Below are 13666 nucleotides of genomic sequence, written 5' to 3'. Positions count from 1 at the left end.
GCAGAAGTTAGCTGAAAGGCATTCCATCTTTGTCAACAGGCACTGGCGGTGTCCGACTTTAACATTCCCTTCTCACTGCTTCCTCCTGTAAAGTGGGCATTTAGCGAAATACCTTCATGATATGGGCAAATCAAAAGGTTTAGCTTTTGCAGGTCAGTCCTTCCCCATGTCTGACCTCCCCAGCAGGAGATACCTGGAAAGAAAGACTTTTTCTTTGTTGCAAGTTGCTTGGGGTTGAATCTCAGGTCTTAGTTATTTGTTCTTATTTATACCTCCTCTTGTTATAGAGTGGATTCAAAAGAACCTCGAAATACAGAAAATGTACCTAAACAGCATGGGAAAAAATATGAAAGCCAAGATGCAGAGGAGAGAGAGAATGGTTTGGGGAATGTTTCGCATATGTTCTATGTATGAATTTATTTTTAAAATAAGTTTTCTGGCAGTACATTTGCCTTTTTTTGTACTTTGTAGTGCCAAGTGCAGTGTCTGGGATATATATCTAATTAAACACTTATTTAATTAAATGCCTGCTGGCCAGATGAGGAAAGAACAGTGCTCTGAAGTCAAGCCACTTTTTTGGAAAGCACAAATTCAATTCAATTGGCAGCTTTGTTTATTTACTGACCTATGTGCACACAGTAGGCCGTTCACATCTGCAGTGTGAACAGTTTTGACTCATGTCACCACATAGACTAATGAAGACAAGCAAGGCTCCCCAAAGTTGCCCTTAGCCACTTCGTTGCCTCCCTCACTAGTTATGAATTTGCATTTCTTAAGAAGCCACATGGGTAGAGTGACATAAGAGACCCTCATCTGCATTCCTGTCCCTGTTACACTCAACACACTCTGAGTCATCTGCTCACACTAGGCCTCCCGATTGCTCCCTGCCTCTCGTGGCTGAGTGGTTTCCCATTACACGTAGATGCTGCTGTGTTTGAAGGAGACATAACATTGAAGTGCTGCCTAGGATTTGAAAAACTACCAGGCCAGGACCTGTGGCTTACACCTGTCATCCTACCGACTCAGGATGTAGACAAGAGGATCGTGGTTCAAACCAGTGTGGGCTTGAAAGTCTGTGTGACTTTGTTTCCAACTGACCAGCAAAAATCCAAAAGTAGGGCTTAAGTGGCAAGGCACTAACCTTGAGTGGGAGAGATAAAGGACAGTAAGTTCAAGACTCAGTACTGGCACAAAACAGCAACACAACAGCAACAGCCGCACAAAAACCTACCAGGGATTTTTTACGTGTAAGATTGGTATAGACAGAACCCGGATTTTGGCCTAGTGGTAGAGTGCTTGCCTAGCATGCATGAAAACTCAGGTTCGATTCCTCAATACCACACACATAGAAAAAGCTGGAAGTAGTTCTGTGGTTCAAGTGGCAGACCACTGGCCTTGCGAAAGCCCCAGGACAGTGTTCAGGCCCTGAGTCCAAGCCCCAGGACTGGCAAAACATGCTTTCACTTCTCTTGGATAATGTATTAAGGGTAGAACCATTGAATCGTGTGATACATGGAGTTTTAGCCAGGCAACTGCTTCTCTAAGGCTGGGCTATTAGCCCCATGGTAGGGAACTTGCCTTATTTATTTCTAGCATCATTAAACAAAAACAAAATAAAAATCAACCTCTCCCAGCTATGATCTGTTTTCCAAAGCATGTGTGATATTTTCCATCAGCAGTGCAAGACAGTTCCGGTTTCTCCACTTTTCCGAAACTAGATGTGATCAACCTAAAAAACTGTTGTCCCTTTGGTAGATCCACAGAAGCACACTCTGTGCTGGATTTCCAGTCTCTCAGGACATCAGACTTTTCCTTGTGTTTGTTTGCTGTCAGGTATCTTCTTGGGTGACACCTCTAATTTTTTGTCCTCTAGTTCCACATTTTGTTGAACTTTTCTTATCACTGAGTTTTAAGAGTTCTTCACTGGTTCTATAACCATATCTCTTAACAGATAGATGCTAATATGTTGTCACAGCCTGTGGCTTTTCTTTCCATTCGATTAACAGTATCATTTGAAGGCACTGTTGAAAATGATTTTAATTTTGATGAAATGCAATCATCAGTTTGTTATTTCATGGCTTGTACTTTTGGTGGTTTAGCTACAAAGCCTGTGAGACTCTGATCTCCAATTAATCACCAACAAGCTAGAAGCTGAACAATGGCCCAGAGCTCTAGCTTTGAACGAAAGAAACTCAGGGATACTACCCAGACCCTGAGTTCAAGCTCCAGAACTGGCACATTGACACCACAAAAAGAAACAGAAAGAAAGAAGAAACCACAGGTTCCAATTAATCTGTATCATTAAATTCACATTACAAATACTTTAGAGATTTGTAGACAGAATAGTGCAATTGAATATATTTCTTGTATCCATCTCACTGTGATTAATCTAAACATATAAGACAAACATACATATCCATATATTTAATTTTTAATTGCACTAATGATTTTTAAGAATGTCTTACTTAGCAATATATTATCTGTCAGTACAACACACAGCACAAATTTGAATTCTAACCATAGACTAATGAATCTGGAGTATCTGTGAGGCCATTGGATTTTGTTTTCTTCTGAGCAGTTTTAATAGAAAGGTTTGTAAACTAAATTGAATATCTTCATTCCTCCAATTCATATTGCATAACTTTATCCAATCGATACTCCTTAATTACTATTTCCTGGCTGTCAAAGCCCTTCTTTAAAAAAGAACATGTTCAGTTTGGGTTGGAATTCATGTCCATTACTGGTTTTTGAGGTCTCCACTTCCACAGTCTGCCTACTTCATTTAATCTCACCTCCTTCTTCTGTCTCCTGTGAGAATTCAGATGGACCCAGATGGCTGTCTGGCTTGGTCCATTCCTTTGCTTTTCAGTGTCTTCCACACGTTTTTCCCTCCACTTCTGTCTCTCCCTTCTTCCCTCAGGTGGAGTGAGAGTCTTTACTTTGGCATGTTCTCTATCTTGTTCCCTATCCATTGAGACATGTGTACTTAGGCAGTGACAACCCGATCTCTCCCATTGCCTGTAGCCTCTCCATCCCTCCTTGTATGTAATGAAAGCTCAGCTGATTTTTAATTGGCTTGAGCTCACACGACGAACTAGGAGTGGAAATTGAACTGGAATTTAGGATTCTTCCTCTTGGGGCCTCTTCACGTTAAACAACAACAACAATGCACAGAAATGGATTCATTTGCTCACTCGACAACTCAGAGAAGGAAAGAGTCTTAGAAGTCATTTCACAAAGAGGAGGAGGACCTAATGGGAGCAACTTCAAGCTAAATGGCGGGGGTGGGATTCGCCAAGCCTACATCCAGTCCGAAGGCCAAAGTGGCCCCGCTTCTCTTTGCTGCCAGCCCAGCCTCGCAGCTTCCATGCCTGTCTGGACAGCAGGCATACAGTGTGCTTCTGTACTGTCCATGTCTGCCTGATCCAGAACATTTCCCACCAATCCACACTCGGATTGAAACCAACACTGCCAGTTGTGTTTATTTAGGAAATCACTGGAACTCAGCCAAAAGCTACGTGTGGACCCGGCATGGTGGCTCACGCCTGTAATCCTAGCTACTCAGGAGGCTGAGATCTGAGGATCACAGTTCAAAGCCAGCCTGGGCAAGGAAGTCCGTGAGACTCTTACCTACAATTAACCACAGGAAAACCAGAAGTGGGGTTGTGTCTCAAAGGATAGGGCGGTAACCTTGAGCTGAAAAGGTCAGGGACAGTGCCCATGCCCAGAGTTCAAGTCCTACAACTGACAAAACAAACAAAAGTTACATGCGTGCAAAGAAATTAAAGTATGGGGCCAGGGTCTCCCAATGGAGTGTGGAGGTCCAGCCTAACTAGTGTCTTAGGCTAAATTTGATTTACCGACTATAGAATAGTTGGTGACTTTTTTTCTGTTCTGCAAAAAGAACAAAAAGAGAATCCTTTATTACATCATCTACTTATTCATTCTAGAAGAATTATTTAGCTCTCTTATTTACTAACAGCACTGCCACTTTAGCACTATCACTTCCTGATTTTAACTCATCTTCTATCTATTAGAACTAAAGAAGAAACAGTTTTTACCCCCTGATGGAAATAACAAATGGGAACTGTTAATGTCTTTTAGCAAAATAATTATGTGCTTGTTATGATGATTTAGCTGAATCCACTGGAACGGACATAATGGCTAGCGTCTACAGACTGGCATATCACGAAGATCACTTGCAGAAAATGAGTGGAATGGCACCCACCACATCACTCTTAGCTTTATGATCTTTGATAAAATAGGTCACTAAAGGAAGCTATGTTTTGATTTCTATGAACTAAATCCGGTCGACCTGACTGAGCTAGGAGAATGCAAGGATACATGTGGAGTTTACCTGCATGCTCCATCTTCTCCCTCTCTTTTTCCTCGTTGACTATTTCCCCTCTTCGTACTTGGGAAGAGATTGCCACCACAATAAGAAACATCATTGCTACACCCTAATGATGCCCAATTAGGAAGGAGCCAGGAAAAGTAGAAGAGAATGACCAGAGAAATGCAGCAAGAAGCTTGGCAGGAAGTGTAGGAAGAGACCTCAATCATGCATCAGATCTATTTAATCATAATCAGCGATGGTAATTTACTTCAATGAAACCCACTCAGTACTTGGCACAGATCTGGAAAACATAATTCAGAACAAAGATAGAAGTGGAAGTGGCTTCCAGGGGCCTAAGACAGGGGATCATATTTCTGCTGTGAAAGAGCAATATCTAAACGTGATATTCGATGTTGGACTACCTGTGTGCATTTTGTCATGCAAATAGCCAGGCATCCTTCCCTGGAGGTTTCTGTGCCACCGTCACAGGGAGGGAAGGTGGTATTTTGTGCTTCAGGGACCAGCATGGTACCTTTGTCCTGCCTGAGATGGGTAGGTGTCTTGATCTCCCAAGTATCTGCCTCAGCTCTGCTGTTAGGCCACTGTTAGAACTGCTGCTAAGTCGGAGGCTTTACCAGATGTGGCTCAGTGGCTTCTGTGAACACATCTTTCAGTACCAGGCCGGACTAGATTCAGTGTTTTTGGTCTACCAGCAACTGCAATGCTGTGGAAATTCTAGAGTCTACCCCACTGTCACAGTTGTAGTGGCCAGATCAGTGTTTGTTGTTGTTGTTGTTGTTTTATTTTTTTAATCAGTGGTTGAACCTTGTCCAACCTGAGTCTGCTGTTTCAGCTACTGAGTTGGCAGAGGAACTTGGTGAGGCCCTTAGAGTGATGGACAATTCATTCCTCGGTGACTGGTGAGAGGCTGGCTGAGCATCTGTGCTCTCGAGCCCCTCTACCTGCTCTGTGGTCATTTGCACCAGACAGGCATTGTCACCTCATCTATTCCCGTAGGGAGGTCGGTCAGAATCCATTAGTTATTTCAGCTAATTGAAATTAACGGATGCCATTGCCTGGAAACCTGGTGTGTCCCCAAAAGCCATTTGGACTATTTGATACCTGAAACAGACCTTCATTTCTGCATATCTCAGACATTTAGGAAAAATATTATTGGTATAAGAGATATTAAAAATCTGGGGGGGGGTTGAGCACCTTGTATTTATTAGGAACTGCCTGAATTCTGATGACAAAACAGTGGGAACCACAGGCAAATGTGAATACATAGACTATATAAAGAGCATAAAAATTAAACAAAGAACCACCAAAGCAATGCATATATGAGCTGATACATTGAGAAAACAGTTTGAAAAGAAGAAGTCCAAATGGCCAATAAAATAAGTGGATAAATGTTCACCATCCTTAGTCATAAAGCAAATGCAAATCAAAATGACCATAAGAGTCTCTCACCTCAGTCAGAATGACAACTATCAAGAAAACAAACCACAACAAATGTTAGTAAGGATGTAGAAAAAAGAAATCCTGGTACACTGTTGGTGGCAATGAAAATTAGTGCACCCACTATAGAAATCAGTGTGGAGCTCTTCAAAAGCCTAAATTAGAAAGCCTAAATTATGATCCTCTTCTATTATTTTGGGGCATATAGTCAAAAGAATGAAGTTCACCCTACAATAGTCTACCTACAACCTAAATGTATTTCAGCCCTAATCAAAAGGTAAGCTATGAAATGAACCTTAGTGTCCTACAACTGATGAATACAGTATGACACCTACATAATGGAAGATTATTCAGTAGGAATAAAATAATGTAATTTCCAGGGAAATAGTATGGAACTAGGATTATCATTTAAGTAACATAAGCCAAATTCAGACAGATAAGCATCTCTTGTTTTTAACTCAGCTACAGAATTTAGGTCTAAAAAAGAACAAGAAGATTGGATGCTGGTGGCATATGTTTATAGTCTTTTCTACACCCTGTGTAGGCTGATATCTGAGGGTCATAGTTCAAAGCCATTCTGGATGAAAAGCCTATGAGACTCTTACTTCCAATTTACCACCAAAAAAAAAAATCTGGAAGTGGAGGGAGCAGTGGCTCAAGCAGCAGAGTGCTATTTTTTTTTTTTAAGCAAAATCTCTAGTTAGAACACCCAAGCCCTGAACTCAAGCCCAGAACTGGCACACACCCAAAAAACAATAGTAAGACATTATTGTAAAAAGGGTAGTAGTTTTTAAGGAGGGAAGTTGTTGAGATGGGAGAGTAAAGAGAGGATGGGGGAAACTGAAGATGATGGAAGTACGTTATACATATATGAAAAATAGCATAATAAACTCTACAAAAATGACTAAAATGTGAGACTGGGAAAACAGAGGTAAGAAAGAAAAAGTAATTGGAGGAGTCAATTTAATGAGTGTAAATTAAATTAATGTACAGAAACATCACATTAAATCCTCTCTGTACAATTAATATAGGCCTTTCCAGGGTGAATGGATCAAGAAAAGATGATATCTATGTCTGTCTACCAACATGTTTTACTCATCCATCAGGAAGAATAGTACATGATTTGCAATGATGTGATGTTAAATGAAATATGTCAGGCCTAGAGAGACAAAGGATCCACATTTCTCTCATGTGAGACCTAATTTATAAATCTATAAGAGAACACATCAAGGGTCATATACACATGCAAACATGTGTTAGCTAAAGTGTGAAACATTCCAATGGTGTAAATCCTTTGAACAACGGATGTACAGTCTAACAAAATACATACCAGGAAGCTGGTACCGGAAGTCTGTACGTGCAGGGGTGAGGCCAAGGAGGGGGGGGTGGACAGATGAGGAGAGGATGTGAGAGGGAATGGAGCCATAATGTTCAACGCACATACGTGAACATGAAACTAGGAAAACACAGGGGAGGGTGGGGTGGGAAGAGTTGGGGGAGACTGACAGGAAACAACAGGGATCAATTGTGTAAACTGACTTGCTGAATTGTAATCCTGCTGTCCAATGACTTAAAGAACATATAAAAATATGGTACTGGAAAGAAAAGAACAGAGAAGCCCAAGAACATAGATCTAGAGAATCATTAGGAGATTCAAAACTAGAATGAGAGAAGAAAAGGTCCCGGGTGCTGAGCTGGAAGTGCTGGAGTGCAGAGTAATATGAATTCCTCGATAGGCTGGAGGAATTATAGCAGTGGGCAGTACATTTTATATAACAGCTGTCCGGACATAAGCGTTAGAGAGGAAGCAGTAATAGTTGGTTTAAACCATGTACTATAATGAAAATACTTTATGAGCAGTTTGCAAAGATTATGTAAAACCAATAATAAGGGTAGCCAGCAAAGCTACAAAGAAAGAATTTTCTTCCCTAATGACTAGTCAGACCAAATAAGTTATGAAGACTACATTTTCTTCAAGAATCAAAGAGCTGGGGAAACAAAAAGAAATAAAAGGAAGGAAATAAGAAGAAAATTTTAACTTGCTGTTTATTCAATATATTTGTGGTACTTATCGATGAGGATCTTAGGATAAGTGAGACATGATTGCATGCATGAGTGTGTGTGTGTGTGTGTGTGTGTGTGTGTGTGTGTGTGTGTGTGTACAAGCTCAAGGACCTTTTGACATAGTTGCAGAATTAAGAATAAATATCACTGCTAGTAAAAGTCGTAATAGCTTTAACAGAATGAAATACATTTTACTAAGGATTACCAAGAGATGAATATTTAGCCCAAAGCAACAGGTTATGCTGATGAGGCGAGTTAGGGTACAAGTACATGGACCTTCATGTATGCAAGAATGTGTCACCTGCCACAAGTGACAGTGACATCATCCAGCATTCAAGAGAGCAAGCTCCTGTCGAAGAGAGACTGAAGAGGCATCATCGGAAGTGTTATTTGTCATAGCCTGAGAAGACATGGGATTCCAAAGGAGCAGATGATTATGTATTATAGAAATGGTTTGCATTTGGCCAGGAACTATTTGTTGCCTGAATATGCTTCAACTGGAAAGGTATTCAGTGTCCTTTCCTAGTCTGGTCTTTGTCGGAGAAGACAATGCACACAGACCTTTAAGCATTGTAGAGACCAGTGAGCTAATTCCTGACATCCTGGAGACTCTCTGGACCAGTGAGTCTCTCAATCTGCAAACAAGAAAGTAGATGCCTATTTGCTTAAAATAAAATATATACTAATCCCTAAAAATGGATGGGAGGGGAAAAAAAAAACCTATTCATGTCTGTCTTAGTAACAATAATCACAGACTTGATTTCCTGGATTTTTTCCTTCTAAAGAACCTGATGCTTAAATCATAGTCCTCAGGTTTTGTCTTTGTTTTCTTTAGTTTTTGTGGTGTGGGATCAAACAGGTAGGCCAGGGTCCACGACGAAGCAATACCCGCAGCCCACTGAGCTTTGCTGTGCACTTGAAAATACGCAGAGGAGGTAAGCAATGGTCTCAGGTCTCTATGTTGTGTGGACTCCAACGACGACTCTCACCACTCTTTAAATTACCTCGCTACCTTTCACTTGAAGAGTAAGGAACCTTCTCACTGCGGTCCGTTTTGATGACAGTTAAACTCGGTAATACAAGTATGGGAAGTGAGGTCAACATGTGGCTTCATATCAAGCAACATACATTTACACGGCATGGAGCACTTCCTATAAAGTCCGGGGGTGTTAAAGCAAGCGTGTCCTCATGGACTTACTGCTGTGAAATTAAACATTTCAAGAAGGAAGGATGATTGGCCTCCACACCCACGGAATCCTTTGAGACCCCCCGACCTCTGTCTCTGCACCCAGCTTTGCGGAGGCGTTTGTTGACCACAGTCAGGGTGCCATGCAGGCCCTGAGCCCGTGCTGTCCCTGTGTGCTGGACATGGTTAGGCCTCTCTGGCTCGACGTGCCACATGGATGCTCCTTGCTTATTCCCGTTTCTTCCACAGTGAGGTGCGAAGTAGACAAATGGGATGGAGCAGATCCAAAGCCACAAGTCATGGTAACGGATGTGCCATCCAGGAGGTTACCTGGCCAGCTCTGGATTTAAGGAGAGCCTAAATATAGGTATATAACCTACACGACCATAGTGAAAGGACGCGCCAGGGTCTTAATAGGTGGCCAAGGCAGGTCGCTCCTGCTCAGAGTTTCAGCTTTGTCTTATTATCCTCCTCTACCTGTCTGGAATTTCCCTCTGCTCTTAACTTCCTTGTTTTGTTTTGTTTTGTTTTTGAAGGTGACCTCCCTGGCATCTCAATTCTACCCCACTGCCGTCAAAGACACAGGCAGTAAAAATATATCACCGAATTAATTTAGTGGAAACACTAAAACATTCGTGGTCTTAAAATTTTAACAGAAGCCTGTGTTTTCTCCATTAAAAAAAATGAATCGGGTAGGATGTCTTTAATCAAAAGACAAGTCAAGTGGGTCACACAAAAGGCCGAATAACGACATTGTAACTGTACAAACCTGACTTTCGGTTGTACTTTATTGGCCTGAAAAAAATCAAAAGCAGTAAAAACGTATATTATTTCTGTCAGTAGTCCTTTTCATAAAATGTTGTGAAAACAATCTCTCTGAGAAGGAAGCGACATACTGAGCAACAAGCCCAGTCACAGGAAGTTCATTTTTTCTTTGGCTTAGAGCCCAATGCTATCAGAACTAATTAAAAACAGAGCCACGCCAGTATGGGGTTCAGTGTTTGGGTTTTACAATAACGGAGTCACAAAGCAGGGGATGTCTAATGAGAATAGTTTCTGAGTTTGTTTTGTAGCGTTGGGCTAGTATGTCAATTACTGGAGCTGTGCTCCCGACCAGCTCCCATGCTGGGATGTGAGAGAGGCTGATTGCCTTGCAGATTATGCTTCTCTTTGATACATGTGCCGGGAATGCCTCGTGTGCCTGTGCACTGGCAAGGCTGCCTGGCTGCTGCAGTGGGGACGGACTCTGGCAGACGAGGCCCGGGCCTCCTCGCTCCTCAAGTGGAAGGCCAGATCAAGTGTCACCAGGCCCAGATTTCAACTGCATGATTAGCCACGTTGAAGATTTGCTTGTCTTCTGATTGGGAAATGATTGGAAACCCAGTCTTGATTTAGGCATCCACATGAGCCACTGGTCAATTATAGCTGGATAGGAAGGAGACAGAGAAAGACATAGTTACCAAGACCTTGATGTAACAAGGCGGTATGGGCCGAAATGGTCCTTTCACTTCTAATGTAGGTATGATGATAATTATAATGGTAAGATATAGTCGTTTCTTTGTCTTTCTTCTTCTTACTTAAAGAATTGAGAACTTCATGGGTGAGGTGACTCACGCCTGTAATCCTAGCGACTCAGGTGGCTGAGATCTGAGGATCAAGGTTCAAACTAGCCTGGGCACAAAAGGACCTGAGACTCCTATCTCCAATTAACCCCTAGAAAATGGGAAGTGGGGGTTGGCTCAAAGGGTAGGGTGATAACCTTGAGCTGAAGAGCTCAGGGACAGTGGCCAGGTGGAGTTCAAGGCCAACTCCCTTCCTTGGATCCAGAGAGAAGCTGTGGTCTTCTCTTTGTGTATTTTGTGATGGTTGTGCATAGTGTTTTGGTTCAAGAAAGACATGGATTTGGAAGAAAAAGGCAGAGGACTGTGGAAATTGCTAGCAAACATAGTGGTAGCAAACTCAGAACTCAGTGTATGTGTTCTCTAAGTTGACACCTTAATCTTGTGTTCAAGAGATCTGCCTGCTCCTTTGTGCTGTTCATGTTGGAAATCATTCAGTGCCACTAAAAGTATTAAAATTAAATCAAATGCATTAAATATATCAATATAGTATTACATATATTTAAATAGAACCATGATATGCCCTTGATAAAATTTGGAGAGAGAGAGAGAGAGAGGCAAAGAGAGAGAGAGAGAGAGAGGAGGCAAGAGCTACTTTTTGAGCCATGCTGCAAGCTTTTTGCTTTATGTTGTGTTTCTGAGATAGGCTCGTGCTAGCTACCTGACCTGGCCTTGAACCTATAACTTCTGCCTCAAGTAGCTGGAGTTATAAGCATCCATCACCATACCTAGCTTCCTCTAACGTTGCAAGCAGACAAGCATAGGCCACATGAGCATTTTGAGGGAGCATTTGTCTGAGAAGGTTAACAGTCCTGTAGTCATATTTATATAAAATTATATAACATTCCAGTCTAATAATATTTATATAATTTTGATTTGAAGCATTTAACGATGCAAATAGGAATCTTTAATCCCAATGAGATTGTGCATGAAGAGATACTTAAAAACATGTCTGTTTATTAGAATTTGCAGAGAAGAAAATCCTTGAACGCATTTTCTTCTCGTGTTGTGTTCTCTCTCGGAATTCTCTGGATGGTGGTGGAAATTCCTCCTGATATTGTGTATAGTGCATGGCCACACAAGCATATGTGTCCTTTTAGTATCACTGAAACCTGCCCGGCGGTGCTTCTTTAATGTCTGCTACTCTATCTAGCATCTCCTGCCAATGCTCAGAGTGCTTCATGTGTTACCCCAGAGAGTCCTTGACTGAGAGAGCTATTTTGTCCCTACACTCCCAAGTGCCCTGGTTTCAAGAGGGTGGCAACCACAAAGCTCTGTGCTGCGCGGAGAGTGACACGGGACCATGTGCTGGAACACGTGGGAGACCTGACGGCCAAGAGCGGGATTCCCATTCCACACAGGCTCTGAACTCTGATGCCTGGGTGAACACCACAGACCACCATCAAAAGGGACCGAGGAGGAAGAGACAGAGGACTCAGACAATTTGAGAAGCAGTGATCCTGCTCAATTAGAACTCAGGCCTGAGGCCGGGGCTGACTGAGCCGTCCCAGTCTCCTCCAAAACTCTGCTCTCTGTGCAAATCGGAAAGGGCTGGGAAATCCGTGTTCAGAGCAAGACTGGCAGGAGGTGGGTGTTGAGATCCAAGGAGCTGGGTGGTGGTGGACATGGTGAATGAGAAGAACTTGGTTTTCCACTCATGTTTATTCCACAGTGTGATTAGTGCGTGTGGGGGGGGGTGCAGCAGGGAGCCCTTTACAGTTTTAACGTTAGTTCTTACTTAGACTGGATTTCATGAGGCAACAAAATGTGTCTAGTAAGTGAGTTTGCAGAGCTTCCCTCATTCCTGGGATAGTATCTTTCTGGAAATGTTGATTTCATATTGAATCACAGCCTTTTGTTAGAACCCATGAAGGGGAGTGGAAGAGAAAGTCGATCCATTGTGGTATCCATTATAGATGTGTTCTCTATGGCAGATGCCACTCGTTCATCAATACGTCCACAAAATACAGAACAGTATCATAGTTCACCCATAAAGGAACTGATCCAGATCAGACGAAATTCAACTACACGAGAAAACTTAGTCAATGAGCTCTCTTGACTGGACTTGAGCCATTGTGTATGCATTTGTTTCGTGATACCACCCCAGAATCCTCCTTCATTGGGTTTAAGATAAAGACAGCTTTCAAAATGTTGGCAGCTGGAGACATAGCACTGCAGTAGCAGGTTTCACTCTGCAAGTTACGCTGGATAGGGGGCTCTGGGCTCCATCACCACAAACAACTTGCCCCAAAGTTGACTATTTCAGAGATCTGAGGCCTAGATAGCAAGAAATTAATGAGTCAATACAAATGGGTGGCATGAAGAAAAGTCAGTATTGATTGGCTGGATGGTTTGGGTTTGAGTGGGAGCCCAAAGTTTCCCTGGGTCTTTATGCTGAGTGTCAGCACCCAAACTCACAGACAGACCCAAGAGAAATGAAAACACGTCCACTCAAAATCCTGAGCATGGGGCTAGGAGTGTAGCCTAGTGGTAGAGTGCTTCCCTAGCATGCACGAAGACCCGGTTCAATTCCTCAGTACCACACACAAAGAAAAAAAGCTGCAAGTGGTGCTGAGGCTCAAGGGGTAGAGCTCTAGCCTTGAGAAAGTCCAAGAACAGTGCTCAGGCTCTGAGCTCAAGCCCAGGACTGGCAAAAAAAAAAAAAAAGAAAAAGAAAAAAAACAAAACCTGAGCATGATGCTTATGACAGCCTCACTCATAACAGCCCCAAAGAGGAAACGACACACATTTACATTAAATGTTTCCACCAAGATAAACAAGATGTGGTATATCCATATATTAGACTATTATTTGGCAATATAAAAAAGGAGAATACTGACATAGGCCATAGTATGAAGAAAAATGTTATGCTAGAAGAAGAGCCAGTCACAATATACCACATTATTATAATGATTCCATTTACAGAAAACATCTGGAATAAAGAAATTCACAGAGGCAGAAAGTACTAGAGCTGTGTGGTGTGGACTAAGAGAAGCATTTGGG

The sequence above is a fragment of the Megascapheus bottae genome, chromosome 22, assembly GCF_031878675.1.
Source record: "Megascapheus bottae isolate mThoBot1 chromosome 22, mThoBot2.hap1, whole genome shotgun sequence".
NCBI lineage: Eukaryota > Metazoa > Chordata > Mammalia > Rodentia > Geomyidae > Megascapheus > Megascapheus bottae.
This window is presented reverse-complemented; position numbering follows the sequence as displayed.